General features: G+C 44.7%; 1 long non-coding RNA gene across 1 annotated transcript in view; it reads right to left on the reverse strand.

The window, feature by feature from the left end:
* LOC123580565 overlaps positions 1–20,965 on the reverse strand; it is a 53,815-nt gene extending 32,850 nt beyond the window's left edge. The window contains exon 1 of the long non-coding RNA XR_006703365.1: positions 20,750–20,965. This is a non-coding gene — a long non-coding RNA (uncharacterized LOC123580565). The remainder of the gene's footprint in view (positions 1–20,749) is intronic.

The following is a 20,965-nucleotide window of genomic DNA, read 5'->3' on the forward strand; positions in this document are numbered from 1 at the left end:
CTCACAGTTCATGGGTTCGAGCCCCAAGTTGGGCTCTGTGCCGACAGTTCAGAGCCTGGAGCCTGCTTCAGATTCTGTGTCTTCCTCTCTCTCTGCCCATGTCCCAGTCATGATCTGTCTGTCTCTCAAAAATAAATAAACGTTAAAAAAATGTTTAAAACTCAGTGACATGTAGATTCCTCACATCCATCCTTATGCATCCATGGTCACTGTGTTGCTCCTAGTTTGCAGATGAAGATAGAGGTGCTGGATGTTAATGATGTGCTCAGGGACAGCTTGGGAGTGAGTGACAGAAGGGAATCTGGAACATTATATCTCCTCGCCCAGACGCCTCCTTCCCACAGAAGGTGTAGATTAAAATAAAATGAGCCTGACAGAGGTTTCACCCAGTTCCGGACCATTGCTTCTTCCTACAGTGCTGGCTTTGATGAGAGCCACCTCTACGGGAAATAAATTGTCAGGGGAGTCAGAAGAATCCACCCCAGCTTCATGAGAAGCCAAGGTGAAGACATTTTTGCATTAGAATAATTTCTGCTTTCAAAACCCTCTGGACATGCTAAGTAGCCCACCCAGCAAACACACAGAAGGATGACCCTCATCTGTCCTGCAGATGAGACCGCTGGGGAGAGGAGAGAGAGGGCTGCAGCCCATGGGCACCATGCCTTTCTCCTTTCCTTGAAAGTTGCAGAGATGTGCAAGCAGCCTGTTGAGAAATCCCTTCTTGGGCAACCAGTCTGAACTGCACTCAAGCTCTTCTGAGGCCTGGAGCTGGGAAGGGGCTCCCCAGATGCGAATGTCTAGGAACGTCCCAGGAAGCCTATGAAATGTGCTCTCCAGTTCCTCCTACTGCCATTTCCGTCTTCTTTACTCTTGGATCTACCGTCTGGTTCAGACAGTTGGTCTTCTGCAGCTTCTCCCAAGCCAATGCTAGGCAACGCCCATCTGAAGCCTTGCCTGCCAGAGAGGGCCGGCCTGGGCCATGAGGGTGTGAAAACCCAGCCTTGCTGCACGGTGCTCTCACTCCTCCAGGCAGTGACAGCCTCTTGGCCCTCTCTGCTGGCCATGGATGCCCTGGGGTCCCAGCAATTCATCACATCTCCAAAGTGTGGTGGCTGCAGGCAGCGGATCTCCCGGCACTCCACCAAGGCTGCCACATTTGGAAGTGATTTGGGGATGAGAAAGGCTGCACAATGAGGAAACTCTGAATGGCTGCTCTCTTCCACTTCTGGCCACCCACTTTCTGAGTCGAGAAAGTGGAATCTGGCCAAGCTGGGGTGAAGTGAAACTGTCTGAAATCAAGCAAGATGGTAGCCAACATGATGGGCGTGGGTGGGTGAGTAACCTTTTCATCCTTCTTGGCTTAGCGGGCTGTCAATTCACACACCTGGGATGGGTCCTTGCCAGCCCCTCCTGCCATTCTGTCTGCCTGGCCTGGCCTCCATCGTCCATCTCAGGTCCATCCCGAGGCCTGCAAGTGCCTGATACATCTCCTGCTTCCACAGACATCATGATTTCTCAAACTGGACATCTATTTGATTTCCCTGTGCCCTAGACACCCTCTTCTCATGAGCTCACATATCCTTTGCAGAATGTAAAAGCTCTTTACACACTTGAAGTCCATTGTGATCTGCCTCCGTTTAAGCCACTGTCCCCCCTTTCTGTTCCTATTCCTCAAATCCAACCAGATGTTGGACTTTCCCATCACGTACTTCAACTGCACATCACCAACTGCATGTCAAATGGTGATGTTAGAAATGACTTTCCCTAATGATCCAGAAAAAGTCCCATTTTTCATAAAGTTTTTCTCCCCAACTTGGTTTTACATATGATTATTGTTTGCTGTAAAGTCCCAGTTTTTCAATCAATCATGCTTCCTTTCCGACGCCCCTTTCCCTGAGGTACTGTCTCCCCCTCCATGTTCATCTGCCCTCCCCCAGCCCCCACCCTTAGTGGACAGTGCCAACAGTGTAGCAGGAGGAATTTATGGAAGGAGGCCAAATTTGGCTTCAGATCATTTCTCTTCAACACACACTGGCCTCTGAAAACCAGATTCTGTTTGTCATTTGGTTTGCTCCCCCAGCATTGTGTCATTCCGATGGTAATGCTGATGGATTTCAAGCTTGCCTGGTAGAGTAACGCACAAGGTTTTCATAAGCACATTAATCTTAAAAGAAAAACTGTCAGATGCAAACAATACCCATATGACTGATGTTGTAAAGACACAAACTAACTCTTAACATCCATTCCCAAAGAATATTATCTTACAGGGGCCTGTGTTGCCCCCTTACGTTAATTCCCTTCATACATCCGTACCTGTGTTTCAAGGGTTAGTGGCACCCAAAAAGCTTGCTTTCCGCACCAAAAGGCTGGGGATTAATGGCACGTCTGCTCATTTGCCAAGTCCAAATAATAGGCTCAGTCACATGACCATGTAAAGAAGACCATGATTACAAGAAATATGTAATTTCATTACTTTTCACAAAATGTAATATAAGCAGTCCTTATGAAAACCAAATTGGAAAATCATTATACCACAAGAAAAGGGGCTCTGGTCTCCTTGAAACACTAAAAAGTCATTAAAAGATGAGACGCGCTGCCTCAACCCTCTTCCCAAAGGAAGTGTTCCTAGCTCACCATCGGACTTGTGGAGGGCATTTTCCCATTTTGTTCCGAAGCTAGCAAAATGTGTGGTATGAATTAAATATCTGATATTGCTCTAAACGTCATTTGGAAGTGTGCCAGGCCACAATCAAGTATGACTTAGTAGCTTGTTTTAATTTAATGGTGTTGAAGTGTTCCACTGTAATTAAGCATCTGAAAATTAAATAGAAACAGTCATTAGGCTCAGCGATACAAAGCCACCAGACCAAAGAATACAAGTTTTTTAAAATAGAGACCCCTGAAGCATTATAGGGCCGAAGGGGGTGTTCTTCAACAGGGGCTTGATTGATCACTGGACTTCTGGGCCATCGAAGTGAATGAACACAGGCAGGTCATCTCCGGCTTGCCGCTCTTGCTGGGGAAGCCTGAGTTTGTAAGCAGAGGCCATGTTTGATGAAAAATTTCTGGGTGAGGTTAGGCCCAGCCCAAGTACTGTTGACCCCACCTTACATGGTTGGTGTGAATCATAACAGCTGAGATGGAGCTGTGGCCAAGCCGAACAACTCTGTACGATGAAGGAGACTGAGCATTTCATATTCTGTGTCATGCCCTCAGCATCCAAGGTCTCCTCTCTCTACAGCCCCACAACACAGCTGTCCAGCCGCTCTGGCGTCCAGAGTGCTTGCAACCTGAGAAAACAGTGTTGTTTCCCAACTTCCAACCTAAGGAAGGACAACAGCATGTCTTTCTGATGCCTGCTTTTCCCAGAAGTGAAGAGCTGTGGGGTATTTGGCCAGGCAGGATGCCTACTTGTCCTTTGTCACTCTCCAAAGCTTATTACGACAGCACTGTGTATCAACTCCGGGAACACTCTTTGAAGTTAAAGTACTTTCTCAAGGCCACAACAGAACCACCACAGTTAGCAGCAGGGCAGATCTTGTTCTGCTCCTTCACAGATAAGCTGGCTGAGACTTTGAGCAATACAAAACTATCTTTGCTCGATGACTGAGCTGGCACAATAACCAAGATCTTCTGATTACAAGTTCAGCATGTTTTCAAAAATGCTAGGTTGGGTCCTGGTAGAAAATAGTAAAACTTACTGTGCTACCCCAAATGATTTATTTGCCACCAAGCCTATTTCACAACAAACTTTCATTTATCCACAAATTTGAATAACAAAGACAATACTGATTTTAGTTTTTAAGTCAAGCTCTTTGACAATATAATGAAAAAAAAGGATACTCTCCTGAGAAAATATACAGACACAATTTCAGAGTAAATTTTAGAGATTTGTGGACCTGTTGTCCAGGGGACCCAAGACCTCCAGGTAAAAAGGAATGAATGCCTGGGTGGCTCAGTCAGTTGAGCATCTGACTTCGGCTCAGGTCATGATGCCATGGTTTGTGAGTCTGAGCCCTGCATTGGACTTGCTGCTGTCAGCACAGTGCCTGCTTTGGATCACCTGTCCCCCTCTCTCTGCCCCTCCCCAGCTTGTGCTCTCTCCAAAATAAGTAAAAACATTAAAAAGTAATGGATGGATAATTGAAATCTTCAAATTATCCCAGGTCTTCACTTTATAAATCACTTTCAATTATATCCTCTACCAAATAGTTTTGAAACCAGGCTTAGCCAAATTTCCCAATTGACTACCATCACTTTGCTTCCCACCAGCCACCTCCTGGTGGGGGTGCTGGTGAGCAGTCAACACATCTCCAGTTAGGAAGCTAGAGGGTGTGCAAGGAGACATTCAAGACCTGGATAGACTGCTAGCCAGAAATCAGTCCTGGGAAATTCTGAGTGGACAGTGTAGTGAGAGTTGAAGCTTCCTGGATTGAGAATAGAGTGTCCCTTCCTCAGTGTTTCGATCTGCATAGCAAATAAATGTACATCCTGAAGCCAAGATGCTAGGTTCAAATCCTGGCTCAGCCACTTCCTGTTTTTTGTGGCCAGGGGCACATTGCCTTCTGTGTGCCTCAATTTTCTCATCTGCACAATGGGAATAATTCTAAATTAATTTAGTCTCCAAGGGCTATTGTGAGACTTATCATATAATATGTACAAATGGTTAAAGTAATGTCTGCCACCAAGAAGGCACATGGATAGAAGGAATGTTCCCTATAAAGAGCCTTTTAGCTTAAAAGCACCTCATCTTCATTTTTTAAAATTTCTTATTAGCCTTTTTTACCTTTAGGGAGCTCTTCAACTCTTGTGAAATTCAGAGTTTCAATTCTACTTTCATGATCTGAATTGTCAGTATAATGCAATCCAGGTATTCCTAACAAGGAATATTAAAGGATGTCTTCCCTGCCCCTCCCCACCCCTCCAGTGCTCTTCGGACTGTTGCAAAGCAGGCTTATAGGAGCACACTTCATTCATTGGGCACAGATGACACCCAAGACACCCAGCTTGGGCAGCTCTTTCTTAGTGGGTGCTCTTGGCTAGGGCAGATTTGGCATGGGAGTGGAGATGACCCAGGACAATTCATGTGCAGGTGAAGCAAGGCATAAAGAAGGAGTCTGACAGCTGATGACCCTGAAGGTCATGGTGCACAATTGCATTGCTGTGTCTGAGCTTCATACCACCTTGTGGTTGCCACCTACATCATGGAGTAGTAGGAAAATCTGCTTGTGGTTATAAGGAGTAATTTTGTGCTGTCTTGGCTATCTACCATGACCCATAAAGTTAAAAAAAATAATGTTTATTTTATTTCTGAGACAGAGAGAGACAGAGCATGAGTGGAGGAGGAGCACAGAGAGGGAGACACAGAATCCGAAGCAGGCTCCAGCCTCAGAGCTGTCAGCACAGAGCCCGATGAGGGTCTCGAACTCACAAACTGTGAGATCATGACCTGAGCGAAGTGAAGTCGGTTGCTCAACCGACTGAGCTACCCAGGCGCCCCGACCCATAAAATTTTTTTGAGCTGAGAGATGAGGGAAGCACATGAAATGGGATGGCTGATGTCCCATTCCAGAGAATAAACATGTCCTCACAGATAGAGTTGTTTTATGCAAGACCATTATCTATAGAGGGAAGACTCCCCCCCCGCCCCCACCCAAACCAGACCATTACTTATTTTTGTCTTCTATCACATCAGCACCTGATGGTGTATGTCACCATCATACACAGTAGGGTCTGGCAGCTACTACACACGTCAGGCTTTCTTGAAAATTTAAAATCTTGGTTTTATTTTATGTTAGTATACAATAAGGTTCTATATCAACAAGACAAAAAAAATAGCAAGGTCACAAAAGGATGATGAAATAAATGCTCCAGGGGTACCTGGGTGGCTCAATTGGTAGAGCATGTGACTCTTGATTTCAGGGTCATGAGTTCAAGCCCCACATTGGGCCTAGAGCTTACTTAAAAAGAATTAAAGGACGAGGGTGCCTGGGTGGCTCAGTTGGTTGAGAGTCGGACTTCGACTCAGGTCATGATCTCACGGTCTGTGAGTTCGAGCTCCACGTCCGGCTCTGTGCTAACAGCTCGGAGACTGGAGCCTGCTTTGGATTCTGTGTCTCCCTCTCTCTCTGATCCTCCTCTGTTCATGCTCTGTCTCTCTCTGTCTCAAAAATAAATAAGCATAAAAAAATTAAAGGAAATAAATGCTCCATTGCTGGTATCCAATATAATTATGGTAGATGAACATTAAAATCTGGGGAAAGCATGATGGGTTATACAGTTCTGCATTGGAGAGAAAGCAGGCCGTGTCTTTAAGAAAGACAAATGGGGAGTGGGTCTAGGAAAAAGATCTGCCCAGAGATATCATGCAGAGCAAACTGACGGGTAAGTTTTTCAGTATCCCCCATGGTGACTTGGTGATTAAATCAATACTAGAAAAGTATGCTTCATATTACATGTATACATTTAGCCTCAAAATTTAGATCTATATATTGTACATGAGCAGGAATTGTAGATATCTAAATTACAGGTGAGCAAGACGTTGACATTTATAAAGAGGAGCAGAACAACTGACTGGCCATTTTTTGGACAACCATTTGAGCTCAACCATGTTTGGGAACAAAACAACACAAGTTTTAAGAGCCATTTGAAATTGACCACATAGATTTTTTTTTTTAATTTTCTTGTGCCTCAGACCCTTAAAAGGGGGTTGGTGGCTCTTGGTATCACTATTTTCCAAGCTTCTGTGGGGAGTGAGCCTAGGTATTGAAAATGGGCTTGACAATATCTGCAATTAAAAACTAAGAATGTCAACTCTCACCAAACTACTGGAGTATTACCAGATTCCTGTGATGTTCCAATTTGCCTAGAGGCAACACTCAAACGAAGGGGCCCCTTCGTTTGGAAACCAAGCTATGGTCCTATGCTCATGTGACTCTATGCTGGGAAAAGTTAGCAAATGTCTCCTGGAAACTTGATGCTTGAGGCCCAATGGAAGGAAATAGGACCTGTTTCATGACCTTGAACAGCTCCTGAGGTAGTAGGCATGGGTAAGAAACGTACTAGAATACATCATGTACGTTTGCTGGATTGTGTTAAAGTCCATTCTTGATGCCATTTTATCAGTAGATGTTTCAGTATGCATAGCAAAGAGATGAGGATTTTTTAAAAACAAAAACACCATTATACACCTAAATAACTAACAATAACTTTAACATCTGGCAATGTCGTCAGTATTCCCATTTCCATGATCGATCAAGAAATGAGTTTTACAGTTGTTTTCTCTGAATCAGGATTCTGTCAAGATCAACTCTTTCCATTGGTTGATATATGTCTTCAGGCACTTTTATTGATCTTAATTTTATTTTTATCTATTATATGTTCTCTCTTTTTAAAACTTGCCATTATTGCCATATTGAATATACCATATTGAATAAATAAGGTCACTCACATCTCTCAAATTTCTCACATTTTTGATTTGACTAATTGCATCCTCATGAGGTCATCTAATAACAATCTTTATCTTTCATGTCCTGTAGGCTGGTTATTTGATCCAGAGTTTTGATCAGATTCCGTTTCACTCTTCACACCTGGGATGCCCACTGCAACATATGGAGGCACAAAGGGTCTGGTTGCTCCTCTTTTTGTGATAAGGCTGGTTGTTGGGTTTAGGTGTTGTCAGTCTTATTGGTGGACAGTTTTTCATCAGTGCTGCAAAAGGCCTGAAGACAAGTTTTGAGCTGTTTAACATGTTTCAGGTATAGTTAATAGACTAGTATCAGCCATAGAGACCTCGTATATGGACACAAGGCAAGATGAAGGTAGAAATGCAGATAATAAAATTTATTTGAACACATATAGCCTAGGCCCTGTGTTAAATGCCTTGTATGTATGTAAAGCACTTGGAGCGGAGTCTTGGGCATTAACAGGATTAAATAATAAATGCTATTATTGTTGTTGTAAGTTTGAACCATTTTATTCTGCTATGTCCTTAAGATAGCATGGTGATCCAAGGGAAGGAAAGACACCACTGTGGGACTGCCCCCTGAGCACAATGACTTGGTTGGTCAGGACTGTGAAACAGGAACTTCTGTGTTTCTTTGGAGACATTGAGTCAGGCCATCTGTGGAAGTGAACCAATGGTGTTAGTGTAGGTGCTTCCCAGGAGGGCTGGAAGGTCACTGGATGTTTTAGACTGACGAACAGCATGGTCAGAGATGAGCTTTGGAAGGAGACACCAGGAAATCACAAACACACAGGAGGAATGGCATGGGATGACATTAGCAGAGGCAAAGAGTACAGGTTAGGAAGCTTTGATAATCCTCAAACCAGGAATTGCACGGTTGTCAGCTCAAAATGACACTTCTATGAGTGGATCCTGTCCCAGGTGGTCCACTGGAGAAAGACAGACCCACACCCCACACTACACACTCAGGTTAACTCCAATGGATCACAGGTTAAATGTAAAAAATGAAGCCATGGAAGTACCAGATGCAAGCATGAAAGACTTCTTGTATCATGGAAGGAAGACAGCTTTTCTAATGGTGACGCAAAATCCAGAATCCATCAAATTTACACAAAAAAGAAAGAAAGAAGAAAGAGAGAAAGAAAGAAAGAGAGAGAGAGAGAAAGAAAAAGAAAGAAAAGGGTAATCCAATTCCTAAGAGTCAAGAATCTCTTGGGGGAAAAAAAATCAAAGTCAAAACACAAGTGAGAAACTGGAGGAGGGGGATCTCCATCTTAGATTACAGATAAAGCATGACTCTCTCTATTATATGAGGATTTCCTAGAAACAGAGAAAAGAGCCAACAACCCAATATAAAAATGGGCAAAGACATTTCACAGAAAAAGAACTACAAAATGCCTTCAACACATGAAAAGATGTTCCATCTCATGCATACAAAGAGAAATGCAAACTATAACCACAATAATACACCATCTATCCCTTAACAGAGAGGCTGAAAAAAGTTGCTTTAGGGAGTGTGATATGGCACAACCCCCATGGAAGATCATTTGGCAGTATTTATCAAGATTACGATGCATAGATCCTTTAGCACAGAAATTCCACTTCTGGAATTTATCCCACAGATGCATACCTGTGTGCCCACAACACAGCAAAAGATTGGACATAATTCAAACATGGAATAAACTCTGGTACTCGGGCAGTGGAACACTATGCAGCTATTAAGAAAAGAACGTGAAGTTCTTCATGTGCTGATGTGGGAAGATCTCCAGGATAAGTGAAAACAGCCAAGGGCAGAACAGTGTGTCTGGCACGCTGCCTTTTGTGGAAGAAAGTGGGGGGAAAGACTATGTATTCTCATTTGCATGTATTTACATAAGAGGCCACAAAAGCAAATAATAAGAATGTGTCCTTGTACATTCCAGGGAGGGAACAGGGCAGGATGTGTGTAAGAACAAGGCTTCTCAAAAGGAAACTGACCCTTGAGTCATATGAATGTTTCACCTATTGACAAAAAATAAAATCAAATTTTAAAGAATGACTAGTTTCACGGTTTTGAAGGCATATAACTTCCTCAAGGAAGAGACTGGCCCATCAATCTCCAGGGGGGCCCTGGACATAATGCTTTTGCTTCCCTTTTGGCCCCTGGCCTCTCCAGGTTATCCCCAAAGTTCCACTGCTCTCAATGCTGAGCGTAGTGTGGTGGAGGAGAATATTGTGAAAGCATACCTCATCTCAGAAGGGGTTTTAAAATGAGGTCCTGTTGTTCTCCAGGGATAAATATGTTGGAGGCCAGCAGGCTGTCACTTTCATAAATTCTGACTTGGTGAATACTAGACTGTTTTACAATTAGCAGAGCAAAATGCCTGCCTGGGTGACTATCCTCTCTGGGATTCCCAGCTCCCAGCTCACCTGGCTTCCTTTTGCTTTCTCACTAATTTGTCTTGAGAACCATAACAGCCAGTATATATTATACTGTATTAAAAGGATTATGTATCATTATAACCAATAATTGTTATAACATTTATTGAGCACTTGCTATGCAGCTGGCATTTTACTAAGTGCTTTATCTTCTTTATTTCAGGTACATAACTCCAGAAATCAGTTATATTGTGATCCCATTTTCCAGATGGAAAAACTGACCTTCAGAGGTTTGATGCCTTGCCCACAGAATGAAAGTGTTTGAGCCAGGAGTCATCCTCAGTCTGCACAATCTGGGTTCTGCAGTCAATGCTTTTCCCCAGGACTTGGGTCTCAGCTCATCAGCCTCCCCTCCTTGGTGCCCCCTAATTCCATAGCTGCTCCTTAACTTGTCTTCCAAGGCGCCCACTGCATGGCCTCAATTCTCTGTCCTACTGTCCTTACCACCACTTTCCTTGTGGGGCCCTGCTCCCCTCCCAAACCAAATTATTTACTCTGCACCCCTGCTTTCCCATGCCCTTCCCTTTGCTCACTGTCTTTCCTGGAAAGCCCCTTCCTGCTCCTCCTTCACCCTCTGGGCCTCTACCTGTCAAAGTCTACTCACTCTTCAAGGTTGATCTCAGAAGCCAACTCCTTCCTCAAACGCCCATGGCCCCTAGCCACTTGTGACCTCTTTCACCTCAGAACTGTGGTTTTACCTCTGATTCACTCTGCTTGCAGTGAGGCTCAAAGTTTCCACTACAGTACTCCTGATGCTCAAGGGGAACTCCCTGCCTATCTATAGGCTCCAGGGTGACAGCTTCTATTTTGTTCTTCAAATGGGCAAACATGTTGCATCCTATGCCATGAAAAATCCATACTTGTGTTTTTTTAAGGAAGGAAATTTTTTTTTGTATAAATATTTAGTTTTAATTCCAGTATAGTTAACATACAATGTATTTTTAGTTTCAGGTGTACAATATAGTGGCTCATCGCTTCCATACATCACCTGGTTCTAATCACGACAGGGGCACTCCTTAATCCCCATCACCTATTTCACCCACACCTCCCAACGCCCCCACCCCCACCACTTCCTCTCTGGTAACCATCAGTTTGTTCTCTCTAGTTAAGAATCTGTTTATTGGTTTGTCTCTTTCTTTTTCCTTTGCTCATTTGTTTCTTAAATTCCACATGAGTAATATCATATGGTATTTGTCTTTCAATGACCAACTTATTTCACTTAGCAAAATACTCTCTAGCTCCATCCATGTCATTGCAAATGGCAAGATTTCATTCTTTTTTATGGCTGAGTAATATTCCCTTGTGTGTGTATGTATATATGTATGTATGAGTATATATATATATATGTACATATATATACGTATGTGTGTGTATATATATGTATATATATGCATGTATATATACATATATATACACATATATATCCCACATCTTCTTTATCTATTCATCTATTGATGGACACTTGGACTGCTTCCATAATTTCGTTATTGTAAGTAATGCTTCTAGAAACATAGGGTCCATGCTTGTTCTGATATGAAAATAATGTTATTTTCCAAAATCCTTAGGTGAGATTGGCATTTCAGGAGGATGTGCTTTCTCATGGCTGGGAGCTCCCTCTATCCCATGGCCAAGCACCAGCTAGAGACGCATGCTTAAGTTTAAGAAACAAGTGACCAGAACATAAAGTCCATAAAGGGCAAAACCACATCTGGATCCCAAGCCCTGAATCACCATCCGCGTGTTGATTGCAGAAAGAATTTTCTTTATAATTTCACAAATGAAGTGCCCATTAACACAACCCTTCTGAAGAGTCTGAAAGTCATTTAATTTTCAGTAGATAGGTTTCCCTTGTAATAGAAGCTACTTGATTAATTTGCTCAATGAGGCTCTTTTTCAGAGCTGGTACAAGCCCATGAACACAGCTCATATTCCCAAATTCTAATTTGTGGAGTCCCTAGGAGTTCTGCTGTATTTTCATTTCAGAAATTTACATAGTATTGGAAACAGAGCCAGACCACATTTTAAAATCACTGCATCTGTCCCAGAGCCCCCTCCTCCATGCCTTCATACTTAACTGCCTTTCTCTTGCTTCTCAGATTCTAAAACCCCCGATGCTAATCTGACATGGCCCTGCTATAGTTCGCCCAGCTCTCTCCTTAGCCTGGGGCTCTACAAGCTAAATAATTTCCTTTCTCTGAGAACTGCCACCTGCTTAGAGCAGCTCCCTCAGTTGGGCAGGAGGAGGTGGGGCAGCTGGGAGCCAGCCATCCTGGCTTCCATTCCTGTGTGGTTGGGTGGCAATGATTTTCACTCCATGCCTTCAACCTTTCATCTTTGGAACAAACCCACATGACTGGCAAAGGAGGTCATATACGTCATGCAGCTGGGTTCCCCAAGAAGCAGACTTGAGTCGGGATTTGTGGCAGAAGGTTTATTGGGGATCAGCACCTCTGGGAGATGAGGGCCCACAACTGAGAGAGGAAAGTTTGGTTATGAGCCTTTGCAAGAAAAGCCTTCATGGTCCCACTTGAGCTCTGGCGCTGAGACAGCACTTCACAGTTGCTCTTCTCTGAGACTTTCGAACCTCCACATGAGCAGCCATTAGATGTGGGCTGCCCCCAGAAAGGGAGTGTCTGCTTGGGTGTGATGGCTGTCATCAGCCCAGGGCAATGGGAGGGGGGCTCAGCTGGGAACTGTGAGCATCAGCACCCCTAGCAGTGGGGGTGGGTGTCTGAGACCTGGATGGCAGGGTGGGTGAGGGATCTGGGCAGTACCCAATGGTGTCCACTACAGTGCATAAAGTGAATGTCCTACAATAAACAGAGGTCATCGGAACACTAAAGCATGCTGCCTATGTGAATGAGGTGTAAATAACCAATAGCCCAGTAATCCCCAGGGTATGGCTTTTTAAAGAAGATGCTACATTACCAAAATCTTGGATTTGAAGCACTTCAGGGAATGCGGAAAATGTGGGGCAACTCAAGAGAGATGTGTTTTTTTTTTAGAAAAAAATGGCAATTTGCGGAAGGTAGCGGACTCAAGCCTTATTCTCATTCATCCAGGGGCATGCCGTCACAGCAGGGACCCGCGTGGGGAGACAGCCACTTAAAACCAAGCCCAAGGGGTGCTGGGGTGGCTCAGTCAGTTAAGCGTCCGACTTCGGCTCAGGTCATGATCTCGCGGTCCATGAGTTCGAGACCCGCGTCGGGCTCTGTGCTGACCGCTCAGAGCCTGGAGCCTGTTTCAGATTCTGTGTCTCCCTCTCTCTCTGACCCTCCCCCGTTCATGCTCTGTCTCTCTCTGTCTCAAAAATAAATAAACGTTAAAAAAAAAAAACTTGAAAAAAACAAGCCCAAGCCCCAGTTCACAAGACACTGGGCCTATTCCGTGAGAGAGTTCCCCTCGCCCCATGCTTCCTCTGGGAGAAAGAACATGTCCAGGAGGCAGACGAGCCAGGGAAAACCCTCCACTCGGGACAAAGAACAAGAAAGTAAACACAGAAGTAAAAGATCTCCTTATCTCTGACAAAGGAAGAGAGTGACATTACAGCTGGTAAAGCCAGAACAGGCCCATGATCCTGTTAGTACAGGGCCCAACATTTCCAGAAGAACTGGCTCCAATAAAAACCACCGTTCTTCCATGTTATCAGAAAAGTCTGGGCCAACTATCCATTTCCCTTCTTCCTTACTTTTCTCAAACTGGAAAGTTTACAGCTGCCACTCGACACCTCTGTTACTTGCCTTCCTTTGGCAGCACACCCTGTCTCCCCGGTGGGTGTCACTTTAGCGCCTCAAGCCAGTCCTGTGCAGTGCCTCAGAACCACAAAAGAATGTGGCAAACAAATCGAAACTCAGGAAAATGCTTTAAGCTGTGTTCTTCTGAAGACACAATTTAATACAGTTTGATTTATAAATATTTCTATTAGCAAATCATCTACTGCATGTCTAACAGATGTCCTATGAAAGAGACAAAAATTAAAATGTATTAGTTTCTTAAAAATATGGAAAAATAATGTAATGAGAACAATGGCCACTGATTAACCTAACCACCTCCTGCTGTTGAGCATTTTCTGTGGTGGGAGTAGTTAAGCCTTACTGCGACCGTCTCTTGTAGGTGAGCCCACAGAGACTCACTGAGGTTAGGTCTCAGTAAATGGGAGAGCCTGGATTCCAACATGAGGCTTGAGAACTACTAAAAGGCCGGACTCATCAATATTGTGCTTTCCGTAACCAGGTTACTTCCTGAGTTTGAGGTGCACGGTACGTTTTTGATCCAATAGATAGTGAGGCTTACAGAGGAGCTTATAGACCCTGTGTGCCAACTCCACAATTCAAAACACACGATCTTGCCATGACTAGTAGCTCTAATCACATTTGATCATAAATTTCCCCAACCTTCCTATCAGCTTCAATGTAAGAGACACAAATAAAAGCTCTAAAGGCACAGTGAGAACAGAGAGCCATCAACTCAAATCCCTATCCCCTCTGTGATGAAGGGCAGCGTGACTAGAGCCTCACATGCCAGAAGCACCTCAAGCTTATAGTGCGATTAAACTGCCATCAAACTGCACCTAAGGCTATTCATCCAAATTAAAGCTGTGCTGTTCCCCAAGCCCAGCCAGTTCCAGCGCCCCTCTTCCAGAGTTACCTACGCCCAGTTGAAACAGAAAGGAAGATGAAAGTGCCAGATTCGTTCTGCCCAAAATCAGTTGGCTGACATCGCAAACACGAACACATGTCCCCCACATGCAAAGACCAGCTCCTCGCAAAATGACCTGCGTTGTATTTTGTGAAATGTAATTACAGAAGAGACATGAAACCAAGCAGAGTCTTGGCTCAACCAGAGGTGTTACTACCCAAAAAGAAATGGACAGCACCTCGGCCGCTGCCCCATTACAGGGGAGCAAATCTCTAGCCTGCTGGCCTGTCAAAAGGCAATATTCCAAACAGAGTATTTCCCAGCCGGACGGCTATTAATTCAGGTATCCACCTTGCCAACATCTCGATGCTTAGAAACCCTGTCAAAGCTCATTTTCTCAGCATATCCGTTTGTAAGGTCAACAGTCCCGTGGCTGTCCATGTTCAGCATCTGTTACTGCCTTTTTTAAACCCTGTAACCTTTCAGCTTCTGGTTGTCGCTGAGAAATGCTGGATCATTTTAAGGGCATTTTAGTTTTGATTGTTACTGTTATTAACTTTCACATGCCTTTAAATTATTTTAACATTATCTTAGAACATAGTACAAATGGTAATCTTATTACAGTAGATGAATATAAAGAATTTTTTACAAGATCGGTACTTTCTAAAATACACATTTTTAGGTCTCAAGAGCTGCCCATGTAATATTTTTAAAAATAAACAAGCCCTAAAAGCCCCACAAAAATTAGTGTGTTTGTTCTCTTGGTTGTAGTGGTGACTTAGAAACAAATGTTTATAGCTAAAAAGGCTTTTTGGGTTTTTTTATTTATTTAAAAAATGTTTATTTTTGAGAGAGAGAGGGGGGAGAGAGGGAGAGAGAGAGGGCGCGGACACAAGTGGGGGAGGGGCAGAGAGTGAGGGAGACCCAGACTCTGAAGCAGGCTCCAGGTCCGAGTTGGAGCTGCACACTCAGTGCAGAGCTGAGTGTGGGGCTCGAACCCACAAAACGTGAGATCATGACCTGAGCTGAAGCCTGATGATGAACGAACTGAGCCACACAGGTGCCTCTAAAAAACATTTCTTAAACATGCACTTTTAAAGTCAATATCCATCCTGCAGCAATGGACTTACTCTCAGACCTTCTTGGAACTTGTTTAAAAATGAAATGCAGGTTATATTTTGAAATACACATAAACTTATAAAGCAATAAAAATAAAATCAAAGTGGACTAAATCTTACCATTTATTACCAAGGTGAGGCTAATAAAAATGAAAAGGCGTTTTCTTTTAATTGATTTCTGAGACCTTTTTAAATTTTTTTTTTCAACGTTTATTTATTTTTGGGACAGAGAGAGACAGAGCATGAACGGGGGAGGGGCAGAGAGAGAGGGAGACACAGAATCGGAAACAGGCTCCAGGCTCTGAGCCATCAGCCCAGAGCCTGACGCGGGGCTCGAACTCCCGAACCGGGAGATGGTGACCTAGCTGAAGTCGGATGCTTAACTGACTGTGCCACCCAGGCGCCCCTCTGAGACCTTTTTAAAGAGGACAGGTGAAGTATTTTTCCTTCTTTTTCTTACCTCCTTCCTCCCTTGCTCCTCCTCTTTCTACCCTCCCCCTCATGATATTGACACTGCTGTTGTTATCACAAGCCAGCAATCCTGTGGGAAAGCAACACCAGGTCTATAATGCAACACTGCCACAGCCTTTGTAAAAAAGTCCTTACCCAAATGCATGGCAATCAAATAATGCTAACCATACAGCAATGATCATGAAAACAAACGAATATTCAGTGTTTCTTAGATGCGACCAGAAGTTTGAGGGTTTTGCCTACCCTGCTATCTTAGGAGTCTAGGGTTCAGCGGTTACAAGCCTAGCTTGACTCCCGCTTCCTTGGACAATGCAATTATTCTGACTCCTTTTGGGCCAGCGTTTTTTATTCATTTCCACCTTTCCCAAACTCAATCTTATTCAATGCAAATGGCTGTCAATTGCCACCTCCACAGTGACCGCCACCTCAGCTCACTGTGCAGATGGTTAAATTTAGGAGGCTGTGTTCTCCTGTGTGGGACAGGGAGACAGAGGGTTCGTGTTTTAAAAACAGCAAGCAGATTGAGAGGGCAGTGGCTGTCCTTTACAGACGGTTCCAGAGCCAGAATGATGACATCGTGTAAAAACGAACAGGAGGGATGTTTTAGTTGTGGATTTAAACATGTTTTCATGTGTCGTGTTAAGATGTTCACAGAGGTAAATAGGGCTAGTCAGTCCTGCGTCCCTGAAGACAGTGGCAAAGCAAAAAGCATCACATTTTATTGTCCCTTCCCTAAGGCAGAGATTCCAAAACTTTAATGTACATTAGAATCACCTGGGAAGCTTTTCAAAATTCTGGCATCCAGGCTGCACCCTGACAATCAACCAGAATCTCTGGGGTGAGGGACTCAGACATCAAGTGTCCTAAAGATCCCCCTGCCTCTCAGTGGTTCTAATGTGCAGCCATGGAGAGAAGCAGTGTCTTTAACAACCCTTTGCATAAGCAGGACTGGCTGAAGTGGTCTTTATCCAAAGGCATAAAAACTGAATAATGATTCTAGATGGCTGTGCAGTCAGCTTATTGTAGCACTGGGGACGAGCACTCAGCTCATGGTGGTGATGTGGGTCTTTTCCTGCATACAATCTGCAGACCCTGTCTAATATTTTCCATACCGGGCAATGAGATCACAAACTCCAAAACACTAAATCAAAACCGGAGGCATTACGGGTCTTCAATAAAACTCCATAGCCCATACACAAGGGGGGGGGGGGGGGAGAAAATCAAAACCATCACCAAGCTGCAGACATGTCACATATACATACGTATATATATGTGAATATATATGTAGCCAGCATTAGGATATTGCAGCAATTAGACAGAAGGTATCAAGCAATTATTAATTAGCTAAAAGTGACCAACTAGACTGGCAGTAAAAAGTTACAAGTAAAAATCCTGTTTGTGCCTGAAAGAAAACTCATCATAGAGGACACTTGATTTCCGACAAGGAAAATTATTTAAGTGGCATCACAGGGAGAAATGACATCAGGATATGCACAAGAAAAATTAAGTGAATATGAAGGAGATCCTGCTTTGAGAATATGCAATACCAGAGGCCTTCAAGACTTCTGAGCTTATGCTACAGACAAACCCACAGTCATGGAACAAAGCCTTTATAGCAACGTTTCTAAACAGTGTGGGGGATTTGAGAAACAAAGTCAGTAACATCTAACTATGAATGATAATTTCAAGCTTGCAAGAAATAGGTAACCAAAAATGGGGACAGGACTCCTGCTTCCCTGACCACCTGCCTGAGGGGAAGTTGAAAATCAACTAGTGGCAGGTTTCAGTGTTCTTTTCTCTTTTGTGTCCAACTTATTATCACAACAATCATTCTGCAAACCTCTTCCCTACCCACTTTCCAGTGCCTGAATTATGGTTACGTGTGTGTGTGCACACTCACATGCACTGAAGACTGAAGAGGACTGTTCTTTAATAAGAAATCAGACAAATCCACGTAAACCAGGACTGGCTGGGCATTGTCTTTAATTCAAGAAAAGGGGCTCTCCTCTTGTCCTTCAGTTTCCATATGCCTGTTCACATCCAGGTTCTGTGTCCACGGAGGATGAAAAACCTCCAAAGCATTCAAGGGCAGCTCACTTCAAGCTGCTTCCAATTAGGCTGGGCAGTGTGAATGTCTCAGACGTATCAATATTTGCAACAGAGCAAGTCTGATTCACAGGGGCATCCTCCAGGCAGCAGGAAACCCTCGCCCACTGCCAGTCATCTTGTAGGCAGGCATGCCATCATCCTCTCACTGCCCCTTGAAACTGCCACTTCTATCTTTTGTACTAGATAGTACATGTGGCTACTCCCAGATCTCTCCTCTTCCAAGTACCCGGACCCTGTACAGGAGATATGCCCCATGGACATTTTAAGTTTCCCAAATATTTCTACTTTAATATTGCTGTTTAGACTTTAGCACTGTCACATAAACATTTTGGAGACCTCACTGCAAAGGTGGAATTTTGACCAGTGCCTGAAGCCCTGTGCAAAATTTTATGTTGCTGGAGTGAAATGAAATAGATCTAATTCAATAGTGGAGATCATTACATATAAGGGGAAACTGAAGCTTATCTGACATACCCACTGCCAAGGAAAGGAGGGAGATTTAAGAACAATAAAGGAAACCCTGGATTTGGTGCCTATTTGAATATACATGCAAGAATGGAAAGGTCGCTGCTCCTTCAGAAGGTTCAAAGAAACCATTGGCTCCTGCAAATGGCATTGTTTTTCTATAGTTTATTTTTATCATCGAAATGTGACATTTAAAATGTTTCTACTCCAAAAGGAATGTTACAAATGTAGTAGTCATATCACTGAATCACAGGATACAAAGTATCTTAGATCTTCATTTGAGACGCTCAATTGATCCTGTTTATTTCTTGTGGGAGTTTCTCCGCAGCTGTTTTTCGATTTTTCCCGCCAACTCTTTGAACGGAATCAGGGGACTGCTTTGTTATTCACGCGGAAAATACACATCTATTCTTGTTTAACCATTTCATTTTAGGAAAGTGACAAAAAATGTCTTTGCTTCTCTCCCCTTACAGCAGACAGTGTAGGCAGAAATGGCTCTCCACCCCACCTCTGCCGACTTGACCTGCTTTCGATAATAAACATTTCCAGGCTAGCAAATAAAATGCGAGGCTAGGCAAAGAACTTCAAGCCCACCTTGGTCACCAGCAGGCCAACTGGAAACAAGCCGTGGGACTGGTTGAGGACGGCATTTCTCCTTCTTGTGGATCTTATTTTAATGCTATTTGGCACCGTTTTCAACACCGTCCATTTAAATCTGCCGGGTGTGTGTCCTAAAGGGGAGCGGCAGGTGCAGGGCGCAACTCCCCCACCGCGCTTCCCTGTGAGTCCACTTGGTTTGGAGGAGGTACCCGCCCAGCACTCCGCGGGGGCCACAGGCAAAAGGGCCAATTCAGCCTGGAGTCTTCCTCCCTCTTGCCCTCCTCCCAACTCCCGCCGCCACAGTGGACACTCGGGTTGGAATTTCATTGCTTTATCTCAAGTTCCCGTTTCCAACGAGCTAGTCAGCCTTTGGCACGTTCGCAGAGGGTTTGCAATTGCCCGATCCGGGTCAGCTCTTCTAACCCATTACTGTTTTTCAAGTGTGGTGGGTGGAATTTCCTTTGCAAATCTGGGGAGAGGGACACAATATAACCTAGTGCATAAAAGGCGTTTGAAGCCTGCACGACTTTTTTTTTTGAGAAAGGAAAATTAAAAGACTCGGTTAGTTTGATTTCTATCCACACGACGCATGGTACAGTGTTCTTAAACTCATAGCAACAATTTGGGGACTGGGCTGAACCGGGACACAAGCGGGAGCAATTGCCGGCTTGGCAGGCCTAAAGTACGCCTGTCGGAAGGAAAACCCTGGCTCCTGACCCTGCTTACTCTGGTGCCTGCACCGGTCCTGCGTCGCGGGAGGAAGGGAAGGCGGTGGCTACCGGCCGTTGGTCGTTCGGCCCAGGCTTGGCTAAGGAGGCTGCCTGTGTTTCTTGCCCTCGGGTCCTTCTTGCAGAATCGAAACGCAAGACTGGGCGCACCGGGACCCGCGGTTGCTCCTTCGACCCAGCGGGACCCCAGTCAGGCTTTCATGAGCCTGTTTAGATTTCTCCCATAGACTCTGGAATACAAGGTTCCCGAGAACACCCTGGCCTATTGCGATTGGCACGGTTTCGTTTGCACCCAAACGGCTCCCAGAAACAGTCCTACCAAAAATTAAAGCGACGCAGGAAACATGAAGCAGGGGCGACTGTCGGCCCAAGGATGACCCTGGACGACCCTTCCAGCCGCCGCCAGCTCCCAGTCCCCCAAGGAGGCAGGCACTCTATTCCTGCCTCATCTTTAACTCGCGATTTTGGCGGTGTCCGCCTCTCCTTTCTCTGCCTTGGGAAATCTGGGTCCCATTCCGGGACCCTCGAATCCGCCCTTCGCGCAGGGCGTGCAGCCCTCCTAGCTGGACCCATCCAGTCACAGGTCCTGGAGTGCTCCCTTACCTTGGCGGCTCCCTCGCCCCTGGGAAGCGCTCTTCACTCGGTTGCCCGCTGCGCCATGGGCGCTCAAAACAACTAAGCCAAACCTAGCCCAGCGTACATATGAAACCACTTTTTTTTTTTTTTTTTTTTTTTACCTCTGCGGGCTCAGCGCCGACCATGTCGCCGTCCCTTTGGTCATGCAGGGGACCAAGCTGCATCCCAGACAGGTGGAAGAGACGTTTCCTTTTCTTCGCAATCCCACCTTTGGATCAATCACCTCGCCCCCAGGCCAGTCCAGCCCACCGCGGGAACACGCTGAGTAGGGTCGGAGGCCGACAGGGGGCGACAAACTGTAAGCTTTTTGGGGGGCC

The sequence above is a fragment of the Leopardus geoffroyi genome, chromosome A3, assembly GCF_018350155.1.
Source record: "Leopardus geoffroyi isolate Oge1 chromosome A3, O.geoffroyi_Oge1_pat1.0, whole genome shotgun sequence".
NCBI lineage: Eukaryota > Metazoa > Chordata > Mammalia > Carnivora > Felidae > Leopardus > Leopardus geoffroyi.